Source organism: Pongo abelii, chromosome 11 (assembly GCF_028885655.2).
Source record: "Pongo abelii isolate AG06213 chromosome 11, NHGRI_mPonAbe1-v2.0_pri, whole genome shotgun sequence".
NCBI classification, from domain to species: Eukaryota; Metazoa; Chordata; class Mammalia; order Primates; family Hominidae; genus Pongo; species Pongo abelii.
Window position 1 is genome coordinate 21,052,542 of NC_071996.2, and position 24,684 is coordinate 21,077,225.

General features: G+C 45.1%; 1 long non-coding RNA gene across 1 annotated transcript; it reads left to right on the forward strand.

Moving 5' to 3' along the window:
* The first annotated feature begins 9,499 nt into the window (after positions 1-9,499).
* LOC129057942 (uncharacterized) lies at positions 9,500-16,493 on the forward strand. The gene is made up of 2 exons (XR_008522713.1): positions 9,500-9,978; positions 16,199-16,493. It is a non-coding gene; the product is annotated as an uncharacterized LOC129057942 (long non-coding RNA).
* Positions 16,494-24,684: the final 8,191 nt, after the last annotated feature.

Below are 24,684 nucleotides of genomic sequence, written 5' to 3' on the forward strand. Positions count from 1 at the left end.
TTTAGTGATGTGGATGCATAGCCTGCTAATTACATTCAGAGAGAATGTGAAATTGGGAGGGAATGTGAACACCAGTGAGAATAACAGAAAGAATTCCGCAGAATCTCAGCAGTTATGATAATGGGCTGAAAACAATGAAGTGCAATTTAAGCTACCAAACAAATTAGATGAGAGATTTTTTAAGGCGCCAGGGATGACAGAAGGGAGAGAACATCCTACCTGAGTTTTAATGTGTGCCCACAAATCCCTGCCAAGCGGAGCTGCCGGTCGGCATCCTGGGCAGGAAAGACAGACAGCATTTCAGCCCCAGTGTGCTCTGGGGCAAGCCGCCCGTGCGGGGGTGGGCACCGGAGACCCCAGCACGCCATCCTGGGCCTGTAAAGACGAAACAGGCAGAGAGAACAAGAGGGAGAAATATCTCACAAGTTATTCAGGAATGAAATATGCCAGGTGAGGAGACCCAAGGAAATAAAAATGTATTCAGGTCCCAGAAGCCCCAAGCGATCTTCCTGCCCACGTGGTTGTGAGGAGGGGGCCGGTGGGGACAGGTCTCCACAGGGTCATTGAATCTTTCTGCACCTCAGTTTCATCTGTCCAACAGGCTTTTGGCTGGCGCAGGAGGGAGGGGGACCTCTCCACTGCAGGAGCTTAGGAGGGGCTGGAGAGTCGGAGTTGGAGGAAAGCAGGGAGAAAGGGCCTTAAAGGGGACAGATGAGGTAGCACCCACTTCTTTTCTGTTTGGGCTGGAGGAAGGGAGGCGGGTTACTCTTGTTTGGCTTCCGCAGCAACAGACCCTCAGACAAAGAATGGATTCTTCTGGAGGTGATCCCAAGCCACACTGGTAGGAAGTGGGAGGGGAGGCCTGGAAGGGCAGGACGCCTTGGTTGTAAAGCAAATTAGCACTGTGGATGCTTGGGTTTACTCCCACTGGGGAACTTTGGGGCCAGTGAAGAACGCACACCTCACAAGTACCTCATCCAAGGGTGAGGAAGCTGGGGTATGTGCACACTGCACCCTGTCATTGGTTGGGGGTTGCTTTCTAGGGCGATTCATTCCCCAGCACCTCTGTGCTTCAGCAGCCAGAGAAAGGCCCTAGGCAAAGGGATGCAAAGACTGGCACCTGGGAATTGTCCGGGGAGCCCTGAGGTTGCAAGAAACAGAATAGAGGAGTGGGCACTGATAGACCCTGCAGCACCGAGGTGGGGGAAGGGAAGGGCCAGAGCAGCAGCCTGGCCGGATGACAGATGACAGGGATCCTGATACCCTATTCAGCCAGCAAGCAATGAGAGCATCTATTTGCAGGGAATCTAGACCCTGTGAGTAATGACTTGTGTGTCAGCTTCATGGAAAAATTGGATTATTAGAAACAGCTGCCAAGAACGGGAGTACATTCAGGGGCCTAGCCATGCCCAGGCATTCTAGCTGCCTTGGGGAGCAGTGGTTAGGAGTGCAAACCTCAGCTATTTAAGCTTCTTCTGGCATTCCCAGGCTGTGTGCTTTGATTTCATCCCTTCGCTTGTAGGTGCCTCTGTTTCCCAATCTGCAAAACGGGGATAATGTTGGTCTGCACCTCTGGAACAAACGGTCAGTCCATGCTTCAGTTGTAAGACATCGGAAATGTGAGAGAGCCATGGACCTCTCGTCTTCGAGATGGAGACATGGCCACAGGACCCTCAGGGGATGGGCCACCTGTTGGTGGGGGACAGCTCCAGGCTGCCCCAGCTTGGCCTGGCTTCGTCTTCTGCCAGGTGGACTCTGTGTGCACGGTGCGTGGGATTGCCCAGGGTCAGCATCTGCTTTACCCTAGACTCTGCCCTTTCAGAGACTTCCTAAGAGAGGATGGCCAAGCTTCCCTTGATCCCTGTCAGGGTCCACATCCAAACCCCTCTCTGGGTGGGTTTCCACCTGTCTTGGTTCAGCAGCCACCACAGCCCTTGCCTCCTCCTCCTCTAGCCCCTGAAATTCCCTGACATGAAGCCTGAGAACTGCCAGGGTCCAACTCTGCCTCCCAAGGAGCACAGAGACCCGGTGGTATGTGCCCTCAATGTGTTCTGCCATCATTATAAGCTTCAACGAGTATTCTGCTTTCAGAAATCCCCAAAGAAGAAACGTGCACTGGTTTCCACATCCACGTTCAGCCCCCCAGCTCTGGGGGTACATCTCAAGTCCTCCCCCAATTGTCTTCCCACAAGCCTCTTTTTTCCGGGCTAGCCCACAGGGACCCTGCAGCTTCTAGTGCACCCAGCCTCTAGCCAGGCAGGGTGCCAGGCTTCCTCCCTGGGGGTGTCCCCAGTCTGTGAGGGGTACTCATGGAACCTCTCACTTTTCAGCTTTTCTGTGGAGGGGCAGTGGCTGTGGGCACAATGTCCCTACATGGCACTCCTGTTTATCTCAATTCCTACAGGAATTCCTACAATTCCTCAGTTCCGCTCTACTTCCTTCTTCCTTCCCTCCAGTCATCTCCTTACCTGGACTGGGATGGGGCGACTGTTAACCGTGCAGGGGCCAGCCCACAAATGTGACCCATGACTGGTTGGGCAGCCTGGCCTCTGCATTCAGTCAGGACAGGGCACAGGAGTGGCCCAAAGGCCCAGGGCCCTTAGGAGACTAACCAGGGGCAGATGTGAAATGAGTTGTCTTAATAAAGTTGGGGAGGAGGGGAATGCTCCCTATTGAAACATCCCCATTCTGCGGGAAGTGTTGGTGGGGAAGTAGGTCAAGCGTTGGTCCCTGAATGCCGGGAAGCCACCTCTCATGGAAATTACCTGCCTTGAAAATTGGGTCATGCTTGCACAGCTGGGACCTGGGGGATCTCCGAGCTCATCTACTCTGGCCTTCCCCTGCCCCCAAGCACCAATTAGAGTGCCTAAGGCTGGACTATTTTTAGCCACCTGTGAGCTGGTCATGTGCTGAGAAGGAGTTGGAACGTGGCACTGCTGAGCGTCCTACAGCTACAGAGACCTAAGCCATCCCCCTCCTAAGGCCTAGGTAAGGCATGGAAGTCCCAGACCTTGGAAAGATGGTGAACATGACATCTCCATGCAAATGGAGTTCCAGAGAGAGTCTTCTAGAAGGTGGACCCACCACGCCACTGACCTAAGCACACAGTTGATCATTCCCTACCAAAAACCTTCAGTTACTCCAGCCCCTGGTCTTGGCTGAGGAGGATCTCCAGACTTGGGTGCTCCCACTCATGGCACATACTGCCTCCTATTTCCACCAACCCCAGCCACCTGCAGCTTCCCAAACCCTCCAGGTTCCTCCTGAGCACACACTGCAATGTCCTTTCCTCTCATGCCTGGCTGGAACATATTGACTTCGACCTTAAAAGTCCTGTTCTCTGAGTATTTCACCCCTTAGGATCCAAGCATCATACCTTGAAAGGGTTTGTTTAAATGTCAGTCTCCCTTATTGGTCTCGACTCCTCAAGGCCTTAGGTCAGAGCTTGGGACGTGGTAGGTGCTCAAAACATGTGATGGATGGACCCGTGCCATGCTCATCTATTGGGCAAGGGTAATGATCTGGCATGGGAAAGTCATGAGAAGCTCTTGGAAAATAGACACTCTCCTTCAAATGCTGGAGGAGCTCACTGCCGCAGGGTGAGGTTCTGGTCTCAGCAGAGTTCCTGGCTGACAGCCTCTGTGTTGGGAAGGTGGGAGGGGAATCTGACAGCCTTGGTGTAGGTTTGAAGGATCTGGGGGCTGACCGTGAGGTGGCAATAGCACCACAAGCTTTATGTGGGTGGCGCTTTGACAGATTCGCATGTCCCTCACGGCAAGAGGTCATCTAGAGGCTATGGTATGAGGGTTACCACCTGGAGGAGGAAGAGGACAAGGGAACCCCTGGGGGAGAGGGGGCTCGATGAGTGTGTGTCATGTGTCTAGGTGAGGTTGTTCAACACCTTTCCAGATCAGAGAGCTCCAAAGGGCAGCAACAGCTTGAGGTCTTAATAGCTCTAGGGTTGATCTTATCTGTGGCTGCAGATGCTGGGTCCAGTTCTGCAGAGTGTGCAAAGCAAGCAGGCTATAAACAGCTGAGAATCTACTTATTTGGGCTATTTTTAAGACAATTGAATGTGTAAACATTTGAATGTGATTCCAGCAGGCTTTTGAACTAATGGGTCTTAGCTTGCTGTGAAGAAGTAACCAACCTAGGGGCCAAGACACAAAAGTCATCTTTGGCTCATTTATCTAACACGGGGGGAGAGCAAGGCTCAGCTGGGGTCAGCGTGGTTTGTATCTTTCCTGTTTATGCCACAGACTTCTCTGTTGGCTGAATTGATACAGTTGAGCTGAATTGATACAGCCACAGACTTCTCTGTTGGCTGAATTGATACAGTTGAGGGGATTCCTACACATATTTGAACACCTGAAGGATTTTAGGACACCTCAACACATATTTACTGAGTTTCTGATGATTAAGATACAATGTCTGTCCTCAATTATTGCACAACTTGGTGGGAGGAACAGACTAGAAATAGCTGATCACAACTCCATATGATGAATGACGTCTACAGGGCACACTGGTGGCTCAGGGAGGGAGGAAATGAGCAGTGATTGGCAGCAGGGATACCATACCCAAGATCGTGAAGATTTAGAACTCAGAGTGGATGTGCTCAGATACAGCAGGTTCACCCTACAGGGGCCAGTTAACCTCAGTGGGTTTCAGGGCCAACCGAACAGCTCACCATGCAGAGGTGGGCCGAGAACTTGGAACCTGCTGATGTCTGCACAGCTCTGCAGCCTCTGCAAACTGCTTTCCCTCCATAAGCCTCAGTGTTCACTTCTGTAAATCAGAGTAAAAATCTGCACCTCTTCTGCACACCCTCTAAATACTGGTGCCTCTCAGGTTCAGGCTCTGGCCTTCCTGTATGTATGGTCTTTCCCAAGGTAAAGTCTGGTGTCAAGGCTTTAAATATCACCTTGGCGCTGATGGTCCTAATTTTTTAAATCTTCAACCCTGAGCCCCTGGCCTTTCTCTAGAGCTCTAGACTTGTATTTCCAATTCCATTCAGCTTTATAATTTCTTACCTGAATTTCTGTGCACTAGATGTGTTTTAGAATTCAGAATTTTTAAACTGTAGAAACAATAGCTCCAGCAGGATCTGTTAGAGCATCCTGTAATCAAACATATTGATATTTCTGCAGTGAAACATGTGGATATTCACTCTAAGTGGGATTACAAAAATGTGTAAATAGCCTCTGTATTAGTTCATTTTTGCATTGCTATTGAACTGCCTGACACTGGGTAATTCATAAAGAAAAGAGGTTTAATTGACTCACAGTTCTGCAGGCTGTACAGAAAGCATGGCTGGGGAGGCCTCAGGAAACTTACAATCATGGAGGAAGGTAAAGGGGAAGCCAGCACGTCTACATGGTCAGAGCTGGAGGAAGAGAGAGCGAAGGAGGAGGTGCCACACACTTTTAAACAACCATATCTTATGAGAACTCACTCATTATCATGAGAACAACAAGGGGGAAGTCCATCCCCATGATCGAATCACCTCCTGACAGGTTGCTCCTCCAACATTAAGGGTTATAACTTGACATGAGATTTGGGTGGGGACACAGAGCCAAACCATATCAGGTTCCTTCTCTGAGCTTTATTTCATATCAGGTCAAAATTTGCTGGTAAATGATATACGAAACACCGTTTGGTTTTCTGTGTTTTGTAGATTTTGGAATTATACATTCAATGAGGCTTTGTGGACCTGTGCTGTCTCTCCATTCATTTTCTGAGAGGCACCCAAAGTTAACACGCTTACTGTGACCTTTGATTTTAACACTCCCCACCCCAACTTGTCGATTTTCTGTTTTTCCCATCTCAGCTAATTTTATCACCATCCATACAGTTAATTTCTCAAGCACACATTCTAGCAGTTACTCTTCTTTTCCCTCAATTTCTTTCTTCTCCTCCCATGTCTAACCCATCAGTAGGTCATTGGCTCTTCTTGAAACCAGACCCCAAAAATTCTCTGCAAGGGTCTTATAGGGCCCATCTTATTATACCCCATCCACAGCCCCATTCATGCATTACACAGTGATCACAAGGATCTTTTAAAATGCCTTTCCACTGAAACAGGTAGATAGAAGATAGTATTAGTCTTCTGCTTAGTCCACTGCAAATGGATAAAATCTAACATTACCAAGTCCTCTCAGACCTTCAACACTGGCCCTGCCTACTCCTCTGACATCATCTCATATGATTCCATCTCTTAGTCCCCATACTTCAATCCCACTGGTTTCCTTTCTGTTTTCCTACCATGCGAAGTCTTCCTGCTTTGGGGAATTTGTGCCAGGGGCTCCTAAGACTGAAATACCTTCCCCTAGATATTGTGTGTTTCGCTGAAGGTTCCCTTGCTTGGACAGGCCTCTGCCCATAATCTGCTTAAATAATTACTTCCTCTTCTCATTATTCATTCTGTCTCCAACAGATTTTATTTTCTTCATAGTACTCGTGGCTCCGGAAGTTATGTTACTCACTTGTTTACTTGTTCACTATTTGTCTGTGGACATAAATATCCCTGTAAACTAAACACTCTTGAAAGCATGGCAGGGAGGGAACTGGCTCGCTCTGTTCCTAATGTCAGAGGCCTAACACAGTGACCTGCACATAGTAGGTGCTAAACAAATGTTTGTTGAAGAAAACAATGAATGAATACATCTTCCATTAAGGGGGAATGCTATGAAGCCCTATATGTGAATGATTCAGAACCCAGGCCTTGGCCTGGACGGAGCTGGGTTTGAATTGAGCTCTGGCCATGTGACCCTGGAAAGCTACTCAGTCTCTGTAAGCTTCCATTTCCTCATCTGGAAATGAACTTCATAGGTTGGTGGTGAAGAGGAGGTGAATTTATGTGAAGCCTATTGCACCATCTGGCATGGTATCCATGATCAATGCCAACCACTGCTACATTGCAGAGCACAGGGACACTTTGTGCTGTGAACATGGCCACGCCAGGCATGGCTGGATGAGCCCAGTTCAGCTCCCCTTACTAAAGTGAATTGGCTTGGTGAGTGAGAGGCAGTTGATCTGGGGATACTGCCATGGACCTCAACATGCCTCCTGCCACGAGTTTTGCAAGCCCTGTCTTGGTGAGTAATGAGGAGCAGGAGAGCCAAGTGGAGGCTTGAGAAGGGGGAGGGCTGGGGTGGAGGTGGTAGGTTGGTGAGAGAGGTTGAGGGTGGGGGCTATTGCCAGCAAAAGTGTAATGTCTGGGATCTGATGTGATGGGGACACCAGCCATGCAGAAAAGTAAGGCTGGGTTGCAGAGCAGTCCCTGGAGTGGCAGCAAGCAGATGCAGCCTGAGGGATACACGTTGACAAAGAGCTGAGTGACATGTGGTGTCCAAGGGGCAGGTCCGGGTGATGAACCAAGCATCCTGCTGTGGACTGAAGCTGAATCTAGGATCTAGGACTCGGGAGAATGAGACAATTTAGGGGGAAAAAAGCAAATATGGAGGCAGTGAACAAGTTCTGGACACTTTCAGGATTGAGTTGCATGGGAGTTGGCAGAGAGTTCTTCTTCCTGGGGGGCCCTTCCTGGCATGGGGGTCATCTGCTAGTTTAAAAGCCCAAGGCTGGATGGACTGGTGGTGGGAATGGGGTGCATGTGATATGGTTGGGATAGACTCAGGGACATGGTAGGTTGAGCTGATAAGGGTAGGTTGGGGGATAAAGTGCCAGGGGAGGGTTGAAAGGGCCCTGTAGTCAAACAATGAGCTGCCCGCTGCAGGAATCCCTACAACGGGGAGCTCATTTTGTGGCCACATCCACATCAGGGAGTCAGCTGGAGAACTGTGGGGAAAAAGGCCATAGACTCAGTGTTTAAAACAGAGGCTTTGATGCCTGTAAGAACTGCAATGTAGGCAAGAAGAGAGGATGCTCACCACCTCACACCGAGACCACCATAAACCTGATCCTTAACACATGGAAGCTACAGGCTGTGGTCATAAGTTAGCAAAACATAGAAGTGATTGGCAGGAGGTGCTGTGCCATATATTTGAAAGAAGTCATGGTACTTGTCCATCAAGATATTGAGACCCATAACAGGGCTGCAGTGTTTACCTGCACAGTAGATGGCTGAGTGTCAGCTCTGAGTGTGTGTGCATTTGGTTGATGTCCCATCAGCAGTTTTGACAGATGATAAAGGTGTGCCTAGAGACCTGGCGGGTGAGGTCTTCCTCAACATCTCACTGGTGGACAGGAACTTACACCTGAGCCTTCAGGTGTACAGGAGAGACTTAGTCTGAAGGATACGGTGTCCTGAGCTGAGGGCTGTCTCGGAATAGCTCCCTCCACACCCTCCTGACCAAGGAGGAGAAGCCCTTGCATGTGGCCTCGATGGCCCAGTGCCCTCTTCTGACTCTCCCCAAAGTGACTGAGGCTGCCTCTGCCCCACCCAGCCTCCTGTTGGCTCCACATTCAGGAAGACCCCAGCAGCAGCTGCCCAGGGAGCGAGGCGTAATCTCTGCTGCTTCAGCAAAGCACAAATCACTAAATAAAACACAGCCCTCCCTGGGAGGCTGCCTGTCACTGAGTGTATAAATGAACAGTCATGCTCCATCCGTCCTGGGTACAGCTGAGTGCTGCGCTTGCTGCCCTCCCCCACTCCTAGGATGCTCTCTCTCTCTTTCTCCCTTCTCTCTCTCTCTGCACCCGCCACCCTTCTCATCTTCCAAGGCCTCTCCAGGCCTGCTTTGTCATTGTCTCAGCTCTGGAGCCCTTGAAATTGAGCAGCACCCCACAACCCTGTCTGTGCTGCGGCCATCTTGGTGAACTGGCAGGTGTTCCCAGGCTCCCAGCTCTTTCCTGTCCATCATGCACCATTTAGAATCTGGTCTTTGGGCACCGCCTTCTTAGCTGTCCCATCCTCTGCCCCATGAAGAGGGGTCTCCCTTCCTCAGTCAGATGTTTTGGCTTCTGTGATGCAGAATCATGAGGACGGAGAGAAGATAATTAAAGTCTGGACTCACCAGTAACGTCGGGCAGAGGGAGCAGGAGGCAATGTGGAAATTGAGGCCAGGAGGGGAAGAAGGGGATTTGGCACGGGTGCTGGAGCAAGGGTGAGAGTAACAGGGAGACATGTGTTGCATTTGGAGTCTGGTATTCATCAAGAGTTGTGAGAAAAGTGAATCCCCTTCATTACTTGTGGGTCTGAGCTCTGTTTCTTGAATGGGACCAGGCAGGTCTCTGGGTTCCTAAGGGTCGCCATCCTTTCTGGTTCTACTAGAGTGGATGAGCTGGCCTTGTCTCCTAACTGGAGTGCATCCACTGTGAAGGCAAGGAGTCATGTTGCACCTTGTCCGCTAGTGGGTGGTGGAGACCTTTTGAGAGTGCTTTGCAGTGGGCGAGGCTGAGCAAAGCCTAGTGACATCTAGGACAGACTCCGTGATCCTTCCCATCTCTGTCCTGCAATCGTGCCCAGCCTGTTTCCATGACCACACAGCACCATTGGAAGACGGAACACTGCCTTTAGCCTGGAAATTCTCTTCTCATTGCTTACTCTTGGCAATGCCTGGGGGCTGTGTGTGATTCCAGAAGTCAGGCTCACTTGCTTTAGAAACCAATTCTGTCAGAGATGGTGTGAGTCCAAGAACTAGGACGACGGTTTTGTCTTTTTCTTGTAGCTGACAGACTCATCCCTTCCTGCTCCTCCTCCTCCTTTGTCTTTCTCTCCTCTACTGTATGAAAGGCACCAGGCAGGCACTCAGGTGGTGTTCCTGGGGGACCCAGTGGTGGATCAGTCCCAGATCCATCTTTGGGGCTCAGAAGGCCAGGAGGAGAACCAGCTAGACTAGACTGGGCTGCAGCCAGCTCAGATAATTTGCCTCACCCTCCTTCCGCCATGACATGGGTGTATGATTGTGCCTTCTCAGCCAGAGTTTCAAGGGACCCTGCTGGAGATCACAGAGTCGAGGGCAGCTGTGACATGTGGCCTGATGCCTTTGCAACTGCCATCTCTGCGTCTTCTCAAAGGTGGGAATGATAACACCAACTCTAGAGGGAGCGGGGAGGCCCTAGTGCAAATTGCAGAGCTTGGACAGCCAGGGGGTTCTGATCAGAAGCCAGTTACTATTGCTAAGGGAAGGAGACAGGAGGGGTCAGTTTGGGGGTCTTGCCTCCTCAGTGGCTGGATTTGAGGGAAGGAGAGAATAAGCAAGAAACCGCCTTTGCTTTTGTGAGTACACATGGAAGCATTGCAGACCACAGCTGGCCTATGGGAAGGTTTTGCTTAATGAGAAAGCAGATACAGGTGGGGGCTGCATGGTGGCATGCCAGCTGGGACAGGCTCTTTTTATGTCATCTTGAATATTATGCTTCAGATAATATGATTGCTTGCTCAGCATAAATACAATGGTCTCATCGCACTTTTTATTGAGATGAAATTTATATCCTGTGAACTCCATAAATCATAATTTTATGACCCACTGAGTTGTGACAAATGCATACACTTCAATCAAGATAAAGAACAATTTCATCATTCCAGAAAGTTCCTTCATGCTCCGCTTCAAATCAATCTTCACCTGTCATAGACAATCACTCTTCTGATGTCTATCATCAAAGTCAGTTTTGCCTGTTCCTGAACTTCATATAAATGGAAGCTTACAGTGTATGCTCTTTGGTGTCTGGTTTCTTTCATTGAATGGAATGTTGTTGCCTATGTGACGATATGGAAACTTTGAAAAAATCTCTTCCAGTTGGTAGACACTTCAGTTATTTCCAGTTTTTGAATAGTATGACCAAAGCTTCCATAAACAATCTTTTACAGGTCCTTTTTGTGGACATATATTTTCTTTTCCCTTTGGCAAATGCTCAGGAGTGGAATTGCAGGGTCATAGGGTAGTGGAAGTGTACAGAAACTTCCAGACAGATTTACAAAGTGGTTGTGCCGCTATACGTTTCCACCTGCAGTGTGTGAGAATTCTCGTCATCCACATTCTTACCAAGTGGCGGTGTTGTCAGTCTGTGCTATGGACTGAATGCATGTGTCCTCCTGCATTTCACATGCAGAAACCCAGTGGGATGGCATTTGGAGGTGGGTCCTTTCAAGATAATGAGCTCATGAGAGTGGAGCCCTCAGGAATGGAATTAGTACCCTTATAAAAAGAGATGTGTAGGCCGGGCGTGGTGGCTCTTGCCTGTAATCCTAGCACTTTGGGAGGCTGAGGCGGTTGGATCACCTGAGGTCAGGAGTTCGAGGCCAGCCTGGCCAACATGGTTTAGTACAAACCCTATCTGTACTAAAAAAAAAAAAATTAGCTGGATGTGGTGGTACATGCACCTGTAATTCCAGCTACTCTGGAGGCTGAGACAGGAGAATCGCTTGAACTGGAGAGGCAGAGGTTGCAGTGGCAGTGAGCTGAGATCACGTCACTGCACTCCAGCCTGGGTGACAGAGCAAGACTGTGTCTAAAAAAAAAAAGAAAGAAAAAAAAAAGAGGGAGAGAGAGGTGAGAGATTATCTCTCTGCCATGTGAAGATACAAAGATACAAGAAGAAGTCAGGAAAAAGGTCCTCGCCAGACACCCAATTGGCCAGCACTTTGATCTTGGACTTTCAGCTTCCAGGATTGTGAGAAATAAATGTCTGTTGTTTAAAACTCCCAATATATGGTATTTTGTATAGTATCCAGAAACTGATTAAGACAGTCTTTCTAAATTTAGCTGTTTTAATGAACATGAAGTGGTATTTCATTGTGGTTTTAATTTTAATTTCCTTGAATACAAACGATCTTGAGAAATTTTTATGTGTTTATCATGGCCGTTTGTATATCTTCACCTGCTCAAGTCTTTTGGTCTTTAAAAAAATTAAGTTGTTTATGTCTTTATTATTGATTCGTAGGGCTTTAAAAATGCATAATCTGAATACAAGCCCTGTATCAGATATATGTCTTGTGAATATTTTCCCCGGTCTATGACTTGCTTTATTTTCTGAATAGTGCCTTTCAATAACCAAAATTACATTTTTTTCATTAAGTAGCATGCGATTCCAAACTTGAACACCATAAATCAGAGGAGCTAGTGATTTTTTAAAGGAATTTTAAAAACTTTGTTCAGAAATTAAAAAAAATTCAACTGACACATAATAATTGTACATATATATGGGGTACAATAGGATGTTTTGATACATGCATATCTTATGATATGATCAAATCAGAGTATTTAGAGTATCTATCACCTCAAACATTTATCATTTCTTTGTGATGAGTACATAGAAAATTTTCTTTTCTAGCTATTTTGAGATACACGTACCTTATTGTTGACTGTAGTCACCCTACACCAGAACATACTCTTCCTTTCTAACAGCAACTTTGTACCCATTAACCATCCTTTCTCCATCCTCCCCTCCCTCTCCCTGTCCTCTGGTAACCAATGTTCTATTTCTATAAGTGATATCAGCTTTTTAAGATTCTACATGTGATATGGTTTGGATTTGTGTGCCTGTGCAAATCTCATGTTGAATTATAATCCCCAGTGTTGAAGGAAGAGCCTTGTGGGATGTGATTACATCACAAGGGCAGATTTCTCCGTTGCTGTTCTCGTGATAGTGAGTGAGTTCTCATGAGATCTGGTTGTTTAAAATTGTGTGACATCCCCCCTTTGTTCTCTTCCTTCTGCTCTAGTCACGTAAGTTGTGCCTGCTTCCTCTTCACCTTCCCCCATGATTGTAAGTTTCCCGAGGCCTCCCCAGTCATGCTTCCTGTACAGTCTGAGGAACTGTGAGACAATTCAACCTCTTTTCTTTCTAAATTACCCAGTCTCAGGTAGTTCTTTATAGCAATGTGAGAATGGACTAATACAATATGTGAGTGAGATATGTGAGTGAGATCATGCAGCATACGTCTTTCTGCGTCTGGCTTATTTCACTCATCATAATGTCCTCCAGGACCATTCATGTTGTTGCAAATGACAAGATTTCATTGTTTTTTTTTTCTGCGCTGAATAGTATTCTATTGTGTGTATATACCACATTTTCTTTGTCCATTCATCCGTTAATTGATACTTAGGTTGGTTCCATATCTTGGCCATTGTGTATTGTGCTGCAATAAACATGGAAGTGCAGATATCTCTTCAACAACATGATTTTATTTTACTTCGTTTGAATATATACCCAGTAGTGGGATTGCTGGATTATGTGGTAGTTCCTTTTTACATTTTTTGAGGAACTTCCTTACTGTTGTTCATAATGATTGTACTAATTTACATTCCCACCAACAGTATATAATAAATGTTCCTTTTTCTCCACATTTTCACTGACACTTGTCATCTTTTGTCTTTTTGATAATAGCCATTCTAATTGGAGTGAGATGATATCTCATTGTCATTTTGATTTGCATTTTCCTGATGATTACTGATGTTGAGCATTTTTCATATACCTGTGGACCATTTGTGTGTCTTCTTTTGATAAATGTCTATTATGGTCTTTTGCTCATTTTAAAATAGGGTTATGAGTTTTTTGTTGTTAATTTTTAAAAATATATTCTGAATATTAACCTCTTATCAGATGTATACTTTCCAAATATTTCCTCTCATTCTATAGACATCCTCTTCACCTTGGTGATTATTTCCTTTCCTGGGCAGAAGCTTTTTAGTTTTATGTAATCCCATTTGTCTATTTCTGCTTTTGTTGCCTTTTGTTTTTGAGGTCTTATCCAAAAAAAATCTTTGCCTAGTCCAATTTCATGGAGCATTTCCCCTAAGTTTTCTTTTAGTAGTTTCACAGCTTTGAGTCTTACATTTAGGCCTTTAATTCATTTTGAGTTGATTTTTTTATATATGGCAAAAGAAAGTGATCCAGTTTCATTCTTCTGTACTCAGATATCCAATTTTTCCAATACCATTTATTGAAGAGACTGTCCTTTTCTCTGTGTGTGTTCTTGGTACCTTTGTCAAAAATCAGTTGGCTGTTTTTTGTATGTGTGTAGGTACATATGTTTTTTTGTATATATGTATAGATTTATTTCTGGGCTTCTGTGCTGTTCCATTGGTCTGTGTGTCTGTTTTGATGCCAGTACCATTCTGTTTTGGTTACTAGTGCTCTGTAGCATATTTTGAAGTCAGGCAGTGTGATGCCTCCAGCTTTCTTTTTCTTGCTCAAGATTGCTTTCGCTATTCAAAGTCTTTTGTGGTTTCATATAAATTTTAGAATTGTTTTTTCTATTTCTGTTATTGGTATTTTGATAGAAATCGCACTGAATCTGTAGATTGCTTTGGGTAATATGGACATTTTAACATTATTTCTTCCAATCTGTGAACACAGGATATCTTTCCATTTATTTGTGCTCTCTTCAATTTCTGTCATCAATATTTTAAAGTTTCAGTGCAGAGATCTTTCAGCTCCTTGGTTAAGTTTATTTCTAGCTATCTTATATATTTTTGTAGCTAAAACATTTAAAAATTTTGATGAAGTTTTGATTTATCATTTTTCTTCTTTCATGGTTAGAAATAGTGTCTTTTATAAAAAGTCTTTGCCTATTCCAAAGGTGGGAAGGTATTTTCTCATACTTTTTTCTAAAAGTGTTACTGTTTAAACTATTTGTTTAGATCTGTGATCCATCTTGAAGTAATTTGTGTGAATGTGTGTGGTATGAAGTAGAGTTTGAGATTAATTTTTTTACCATGTGTTTTTCCATTTCCAGCACTAATTTTTAAAAAGAGTTTTCCATAAGATTTTTTTGACGACTTTGTCAAAAATCGATTATATATGTGAGTCTATGCCTGGACTTTTTATTCAGTTCCATTAATCTATGTTTAAGTAAATACCATACTGCCTTGATTATTGTAACTTTATTACAAGTCTTGAAATCAGGAGTTATGGGTCTTCCAACTTTGTTCTTTTGTTTCAAGGCTGATTTTGTTACTCTAGGTCCTTTGCATTTCAAAATAAAGTTTAAAATAAAGATGTTGATTTCTGTCAAAGAGTCTATTGAAATTTTGATTTGAATGATACTGAATTTATTGATTAATTTGGGGGAATTAACATTATAACAATATTAACTCTTCCAAATCATGAACATAATATATTCTGCACTTTATTTGGGTCTTTAATTTCTCCTAGCAATGCCTTACAGTTTTAAGTATGGAGGTCTCGCATGTCCTTTCATATATTTATTCTCAAGTACTTTATTTTTAAAAATTTCTTGCAAATGGTATGTTTTTCAAACTTAATTTTTAAATTGTTTACCATCAATATATAGAAATGCAATTAATTTTGATTATTGACATTGTCCCTGTGACTTTGCTAAATTAACTTATTCATTTCATTATGTTTTTAGATTCTTCAGATTTCCTTTTAACAATCATGTCATCTGAAAATAGAAACTTTTTTACTTCTATTTTTTGTGATCTTTTTGCCCTTTAATTTCTTCTTCTTGCCTTACTGCATTGGTTAAGACCCCTAGAGCAATATCAAATAGAAGTGGTAAGAGCAGGCATGCTTATGAAGAAAGCATTTAATATTTCACCGTTAAGTATGATTTTAGATGTAGAATTTTGGTAGATGTTCCTTACAAGATTGGTAACTTTTCCTTAATTTCTAGTTTGCCAAGAGTGTTTTGTTGTTGTTGTTGAGTGTTGAATTTTATTCAAGTGCTTCTTTTTCTCTAACTATAGGGATGATCAGATAGGGCTTCTCATTTAATTCTGTGAACATGCTGAATTATATTAATTTTTGAATGTTGAATTGACCTGGCATTCTTTGAATAAACTCCACTTGGTGAACTTAATGCTATGTATGGCTAATATTTTGTTAAGAATTTGGTGTATATGATCATGAGGGAGATGAGTCTTTAATTTTCTTATCTTCTAATTATTTGTTAGGCTTTGGCATCAGAGCTATTTTGACTTGATAAAATGAGTAGGCACATGTTCTTACCTCTTATATTTTCTGAAATATTTTTTCTTAATGTTTGAAAAAAATTATCAGTAGAATTATATGGGTCTGTAATTTTCTTTTTGGGGATTTTGGGTAAAGAATTAAATTTCTTTAATAACTATAGGTGTAGGTGTAGTAGCTAATCTCCCGGAGGCCCATCAGTGATACCTACCTGCTGGTATTCACAGCCTTGTGTAGTTGTGTAGTCTCCTCCAACATTGTACCAGGGTTTGCCTGTGTGGCCAATGGCATGCAGCAGACTTAATGATATGTCAACTTATATTATAAGGGACCGCAGCTTCTAGCTCTGTTTCTCTCTTAGATCATTTACTCTGAGGAAAGCCAGGAGCCATGTTGTGTGAACACCAAGGAAGCTTGTGAAGAGGCCCTTGTGGAAAGAAATAGAGCTTTTGGCTGACAACCAACCAGGAGCTGAGGCTGCCAACAACCCTGTGAGTGAGAGTAAAAGTGGATTCTCCAGCCCAGTCAAGCCTTGAGATGACTATAACCCTGCCTGGCAACTTGGAAAAGACGCTGAGACAGAACCACCCAGTGAGGCTACTCCTGGGTTCCTTAACCTCAGAAATTTATGAAATAATAAATGTTTCTTATTTTAAGCTCCTCTGTTTTGGAATAATATTTATTACCCAGAAATAGATAACTCATACAATGGAGCTATTCAGATTTTCTATTTTTGTTTGTGTCAGTGTTGGTAATTTATGTTTTTCAAGAAATGAGTCTATCCCACCAAAGTTGTCAAATTTATTGACATAAATTTTTTCACACTATCCTGCTAGTTTCCTTTTAATAGCTATTGGATCTTTACTGATATCTTATTTTATTTTTGATATTCATAATTTGTGTTTTCTCTTTATTTGATCAGTCTTTCTAGACATTTTTCAATTTTAATTCTTTAAGATAATAGATTTTGGTTATGTTATTATTTTTTATTTTCTAATTTATTGATTTCTGTTTTTATCTTTATACTTTGCTGTTTTCTGTTTACTTTGGTTTTAATTTACTTCATTTTTGAGTTTATTAACTTAGAAAGTTAGATCACTAAAATTATACTTTTCTTTTTTTCTAATATATGCATTTAAAACTCAAAATTTCTCTCTAAGCATCACTTTAGCTGCATCCTACAAATGTTCACTGATTATGTTAATGTGGTTCCTTTGTGTTCTTAAATGTACTACATACTACAGTATGTTAACTGTTTTAAAGTCTTTGTCTGCTGTTTTAAAGTCTTCGTCTTGGTCACATTAGGACCTATTTTTTTTGACTTTTCTTTTTCATTCTGGCTTACTTTTTCCTGCTTCCTCTCGTGCTTAGTAATTTGGGCTAATGCATTACCCCTGCCTCAGCCTCCTGAGTAGCTGGGTCCACAGGTGTGTGCTACCATGTCCAGCTAATTATTTGCTTAGTTTTATTTTTTGGAAATGAGGTCTCACTGTGTTGCCTAGGGTGGTCCCAAATTCCTGGCCTCAAGTGATCCTCCAGCCTCAGCCTCTAGAGTAGCTGGGATTATAGGCACAAGCCACCATGTCTGGCTACTTTTTCTTTTAAATTTTTTTTAGAGATGGGGTCTTGCTATATTGCCCAGGCTGATCTCAAACTCCTGGGCTCAAGAGATCTTCCATCCTCAGCTTCTTGAGTAGCTGGGGGCATGCACTGCTCACTGCACCAAGCTTAGTAATTTTGATTGTATACTAGACATTGTGATGACACACTGACAGATGCCTGAACTATGTTTTCTTCCTTGGTCAAAGAGCGTACAAAGATTTCGACTACCACCATCCATGATACCATTTCAAAGGAACATAGAAATAGAAAATAGGAATAATATGATTAAGCTAGGCTTTTATGGAAGGCAGTTATGTTCACCGCTATGCCACCAACATCACTTAGGCAAGTCTTTTATGAATTGACATTTAGCCTTCGGATGAGAAGGAATGAAAGCACAAAGAGTAAAAAATAAAATCTTCATGAAGGAACAGTGTAAGAGATTGATGCCTGGGCTTGTCATTTTTGGCAGCTGTCCTCTGAAATGTAATTAGTTTATATCTAACTGCTGTATAGAGTGAAAAATATATTTAATTATTTAATGTAAATTATGCAACTAATATTTTCTTGGAAATTTGCTAGGAAGTGGTGCTGCTCAAACCCATACTTTCATAAGTTCATTTGAAATGCTACCAAAGCATGGATGAATGATTGTAACCTTATACTTCCAAGAAATTTGGAGTCAAAATCTTTAGGACTGTACTCTTCAGCAATGTTTTTCTAACTGTATTTCATACATAGTGGGCCATAAAATCAATTTGGTGAGCTATGACCAGCATATTAAAAAGTGATATAAAATATAACAGCATAAAATAGTATATAATAGCAAACAACAGGAAATAGTAGATGCATTGCATACTATATAACTACATTTTTTTTTGAAATGGAGTCTTGTTCTGTCCAGTCTGGAGTGCAGTGGTGTGATCTCAGCTCACTGCAACCTCCGCCTCCGGGGTTCAAGCGATTCTCTTGCGTCAGCCTTCCAGGTAGCTGGGATTACAGGTGGCTGCCACCACACCTGGCTAATTTTTGTATTTTTAGTAGAGACGGGGTTTCACCATGTTGGCCAGGCTGGTCTCCAGCTCTTGACCTCAGGTGATCTGCCTGCCTCGGCCTCCCGAAGTGCTGGAGTTATAGGCGTGAGCCACTGGCACCTGGCCGGCTAAATTTTTTTGATACTTTGTTTGGTTTTGTATGTGTATGTGTTTTGAATTATGATTAAAAATGTGTTTTTAAAGTTACATTCATGAAAGTTTTAAAAACACTACACCATGTTGTAGACCTTTGGAGTCTTCCATTTCATAGAATGATCAGGAACAAACCAAGATGATAGGGGACTAAAGTATCTTGTAATCCAGAGATCTCTGGAACAGATGGGAGGAGTATGGAGAGAAGAATGGACATGAGTGATCCATTTGTGTGTTTCTTCATTCATCCATTTGTTGATTCATGTGGCAAGCATTTATTGAGTTCTCGCACTGATTAAGCATACTGTGTGTCTTTAACAATACAAAAAAAGAAAGAAATGGTTCCTTCTCCCAGGAAGCTCACAGTTCAGTTGGCAGAGAACCAGTTAGCCAGATATTTCTCATACAGTGTGATGAATCCTATGCTATGGTAGAGATGTAGTTGCAATTCAGAAGTGCCTAACCAATCCTGGATTGGAGGTCCTGGAAGACTTCTGGGAAGAGGTGATGTCTGCACTAGGCCTTGAAGTTCGAATAGGGGTTATCCAGCAAAGAAGATGGGAAAAGTGTGCTCTACAAAGAGGGTATAGTACAAACATAGCCCAGAGGCAAGGGGAGTAAGGAGTTTTGGAGCCATGCACACATGTGGGTGCAAAAAGTGGAGTATTTGAGACTGTAAGCGGGGCTGAGAAACTTACCTTTTATAAGCAGATTGTGTTTTTAAAAGTCACTGTAGACTTATTGGTGGGGAGCAACCTGAAAGCAGGTGACTGTTGCAGGGACTAGTCCTGGGTCGGAGGGAGGGGAAAGCATGCATTTGAGGGAATCTGAGCAAGTATCATTTGAGGATCAGCTGACAACAGGATGAGGACAAAGGTGCATGAGAGCAAGATGTCTTAGATGACTCATGAGGCTCTGTGTGGGGCCTCAGTGGATGTTGGTACCATTCTCTAAGAATGGGTCCAGCAGGAGTGATAGTTTTGTAGTGGGTGGGGACCGGCTAAGAAAATGATGTTCCCATTGTTATCATGTTGCCATGGTTACTGGAGCCTATCTAGATTGAGATCAGATGGATTCACAGGGCTGGATTTCAGATACATGAATCTGGGAATTTGCATTACACAGATAGGGTTTGAAATGTCAACATGGCCAACCCTGTCCAGAGTCTGGGATTCAGTCAGCTGGAGAAAATGGGGAATCTCATAAATCATCTCATAAATAAAATTGCGAATCTTCAGGCCCTTATTTACAGTGGCTTTTGTGTGCTACATTTGCAGGGAAATATATGTTCTTGTCATCCAACTTCAAGAGAAGTAAATGAACTTGAATCACATGAGTGGGTTTAAATGCCAGCCTGGAATTTAGGAAGCTACTTTGCACCTTCTTTGCTCTCATCATCTTCTTCTTCTTCTTCATTAAGAGCATGCCATTTTGTCTCTGTCTTTGGGTATATAGATTAAAATAAGGCTGATTGTGGAGAAAAAAAAGACAGAGGCAGTTAAGGGAACAAGAAGTTCCTGTTATGAGGACAAGCACATCTTTTAGTGAGCCTTGCTAAACCATATATCCTGCCGGAGATCTGGGGAAAGCCAGGTGATGATGAGCTGAGATCTCTACCTCTTCCTGGACCCACCTGATGACCCAGCGATTGCCAGGATTTTAGGGGACTCCACCTGGTTTCATGACATCCTGGTCTGCAAGCTGCTTTGGGGCAGGGACCCAGTCTTTCTTGTTTGTTACTGTATTCCCAGGACTGAGTCCTGTGCCTGGAATAGGCATCCAGGGAAGTGTGGAATGAACGAATCGGTGAATGAATACAAAGAGTAGCAAAAATAACTGAACTAGACACCATAAGTGACCAGGAGTCTGGTTTGAGTCCTGATCTTAGCTTCTTAATCTTTACATTGAGGGTAATAATGTGGAGTAACAGTTCACTTATAGCTGCCATGAGGGTTAAATGAGCTATCTGTAATGACTTGGTGCAGTGCTTGGCATGTGGCTGACAGTGGTTCAATAATTCACACCACTGCTATTGTTATTTTGCTGTTATGTGTTCCTAGTAGGTCACTGCAATATATCGGCTGATAGATTGCATGAGCTGCCCACACTTTAGCTTCCTCGTTTGTAGGGTAGAGATGGTAAAGGCTGGCTTGTCCCCTCTTGGCTGATAAAATGATTAGGAAATGATAGGTCTGGGATGCTGATGTTGAATCTCATTGTCTTACTCTCCAGGGAACTTCTCTCCAGGGGAGGCGAGTAACTCAGGGTGAGTGGCAGAGCCAAATGGGAGATGAAGGTGAAAATATTCTGGAAGGCTGAAGTTGCTAAGCAGAACATAACAGTAACTGTAACACAATCCTCACATAGCTTTTGAGCAGCTGCAGGAGCTTTGAAATCTCACATCCTCGTTTCCTAGCCTCACTTCCCCTGAGCTGCCGCATGAGCTCGTGCTATCATTTATATTCCCCAGACCTCAGTTGAGATCAGGGAGTTGAGGCCGAGTCTTCAGGTGGTAGTGAAGGTAAAAGAGAGAATGGCTGTGTGTGAGCCCTCAGTACGCCCGGTATAGGCGTTTGACCTGTGGCAGCTGTCGCTGTCTGATAGCATAGCTGAGAAGGGGCGAGACCAGGATACGGACTCGGGTCTGTGGCAGCAATTTGAAGTGTCTCCTATGTTTTAGGAGGAATATGTGTCACCTGGAGGACTCGGAGTGCGCCTGAGCACCTGGAGGTCACTCTCAGGGCATGGATGAGGAGGCAGGAAGTTGCAGCCCAGAAATAGCCATCATGCTGTCATCTCAGAGGTGTCCACAGAATGTCTTTGAGCTAAGAGAGGCCAGGCCAAAGGTGCAAGGTAGGCAGGACCCTCAAGGACAATTGTCTTGGGTATCCGCATATCTGCATATCTGACCGAGCTCAACTCCACCCCCCAGTCAATTTTGAAGTGCCTAAGGGCAGCCAGTTGTCAGCCAGAGTATTAGGGTGGTGAGCTGTAGAGTTGAGTGGTGGACTCTGGAGCCATTCTGCCTCTCTCATTTGGGTCTGCCACTTCATAGCTGTGTGAAACGGGGTAAGTTACTTGACCTCTCTGTGCCTCAGTTCCCTCATGTATAATGTGAGCTTAACAATAGAATTACCTCAGGGGTTAAGGTATATCAACCACACGTGACAGGGGCAGCAATAGGTAAGTGTTCAGTATTAGGATTGCCCTGGCAGGACAATTAGGATATTAGAATATTAGAAGAATAGCATCCCAGGCCCTGGTATCTTTAAGGAGCCTTTCAGCCCCACTACCCTGCCATGGGCCTGGCACCATTTCCTCTGCCTGTGCAGTAATGGTGGTTGCCTGAGGCACCAGCTGATGAATGATAAGCCTGGAAGGTCCCAGGGCTTGTAGCTGCTTTCTCCTCTCCAGGCTGGCCCACATCTCACGTAGGCTCCAACTTGTACTCTCAACTTCAACTTGACCTGGGCAAGCATAGGCCAGCCCAGCACAGTGTAGGGCCTGAGGCAATGCCCAATCTGGAAGCTCGGGCTGAGCTGGGGGCCACACAGAGCTTTGGCAGCAGGCAGTCTTGGTAGCTCAGGGCTGCCCATCCACCCCAGTGGGCTGTGACTTTTCCCGCCCATCTGCCACCCTCTTTAGGATACCTTCTCCCCAGCCCCAGGCTCTACGCCCCTCTGATTCCATGGTACCAACCATCTGCTTTTTGGAAGCTTGGTCTGATGATCTCATGAACCTCTTTGTGCAGCCCAGAGCCAGCTGGACGCTGCCACCCAGCTGGCTGTCCCTGCTGACAGAGCCTGGAGTGGGCAGTGCCCTATCTGGTCCTCACTCTGCAGTCTCGAGCCTCTGTTTAGTAGGAACAGCAAAGCTGCCATTTTCAGAGAGGCCGACTCCCATGCACTGAACTTCCCAGTGTGTAGACGTCAGCCTGGTTGGTAGCTGTCCCACCAAAGAACAGAACCCTCATGCCAGTGTCGTAAGCAGGAACTGGGCCGGAGGGCTGGCGTGGATGTTGTGATCCCTCCTGGCAGGGGTGTCTGATCCGGCCAAGGCCCAAAACACAGGGGTGTGTTAAGCATTTGCTTCTTGCCCAGATGGGCTGGTGGGGGGTCCTCCATGGTGCCTCTGGCTGTGGGCAGACCATAACCCTACTCCCCTAGCATAGGCCTGGCATGCTGTAGGAAGATGTATGCCATGTGCTGGTGCCCCACACCTCTCTCGTGGAGGAGAACCAAGGTGTCTCCTGCTCTCACTTCCATTTCTCAGGTTCCATCACGATCCTGGTGCCTCTGCTAACACCTTCTTCTGACTGACAGCTTGCCATAGGATCCCTTACCCTCACCTCCAGGGTGACAGCTTTGGGCACTGTGATTTATTTTTAAAGTTTCTCTCCATACCCCATAGAATGAGGTCCTGCATGCTCCCTGGGAGAACCCCTCTATCACTCGTTGTGGTGAGGGCCTGCTTAGGAGATCGCTGCCCTTACCTTCCCAGGGTCAGCCACAGGCCCCAGAGGAAAGAAGATGAACCCACGAGAGGGCCCCAGAACTCAGCACACATCTACTGCAAGATGAGAGCTGTGGGCAGGAATGCGGAGGCGTCAGAGCCAGGATGCATTTAATAAGCAGTGTGACAAGGAATAAAATAACTATTAATAAGGTACATTGCAGACTTGATTCCAGCCCCATTACACTTTCCTTTACCTTATTTCACACTCCATTTCCAAAGCACCCTCTTCTCTCTCCCACACCTTTAATAGTTCTGGCAAACTTCGGCCCTAATGAAGTCTGGCAGCATAAATTTAAGGCAGTGTCTGGCTGAACTAACAGAAGCCCGCGTCTACGGCACAATAGTCTGAGTTGCTGGAGACATAAATTCGGCCTCAAGACTGTCCGAAGGATTCAGCGAGGCAGGCCAGGGCTGTGACAGCCATGAATGATGGTGCCTCAGGCATTCCCGAAGCCCACGGTGGCAGGCTGCTGAGTGGGGAGGCCTGCTTGCCCGGAGTGCAGAGACTTTCGTTCATTCACGCATTCATTCATCCCACAGGCACTCACTGGGGCTGTGTCCAGTGTGTCAGGAGAGCTTTCTACCTTCACAGCCTCTTCATCCTGCCAGGTGAGCATCACCTCCATTTTACAGACAGGGAGGCTGAAGGGGGGTCGTGGGGTTTGCTGGCTTGCCCGAGCTCACACAGATAATCCTAGCGCAGGTGTTAGCCAGTGAAGGAACGAGAAGACACCAGGCCTCTTTGCTCTCTAAGGTTGTCTGTCCTCTTCTCTGACGGCCTCCCCCACCTGCAGGCCTTTGGTTCTATGGACTGTCTTTCGTGGTGAGCAGGCGCTCTGCTCTCCCGGGAGGTCTTTCTCTAGTCCCCTCTGGCATTTCCTGGCCCTGCACTTTGTTTGTCTCACTTGAGTTCGTGAGCTGGCACAGGGTTCAATCAAGGCTGGGTCCCCCAGGTTCCTGGAGGTCCCTGTGGCTGGAACCTGGGCCTCCAGGGTCCCCGTCTGGGGCTCAGTGTGTGAGATTTGAGACTGGGCCCCTCTGTGTGGGGCCGTAACAGCTTCATTCTTCAAATAGCTGAGCAATGCCGGGTCTGGGGTGCATGGGTTCAGCCATCAGAGATGGGCAGATGGGGAAGGGGCTGGGAGAGCAAAATGAGGCAGGTGGTTGGAAGTGGGGGGAAGAGAGACCAAGCCTCAGCTTCTCATATGCAGCTCCAGGGCTCCAGGGGCCCTTCCTGGTCAAAGGAAGCCTATTCTCCAGGCTTCTAGGCCTGAACTAACTTTGAACTCAGCTGACATTGAGACATCAGTCACTCGGAGGCTGGGAGTTTATTATCATTCTCTTCTTTTTGTCTTGATCTCTTATTCTTCTCTTACTTTTAAATTTTCTCTCAGGCTCCCTTCCCCTTTTCTTCATAAAGTGGTGTAGCTGTTTGAGACAAATCTTTGTCTTTTTGATGCTAATGATGATATTAGTGCTAGCCTTTGTGTTATTGTTGGCAATGGTGTTAGTGTTGGTGCAGGTAAGGGTGCTATCAGTGCTG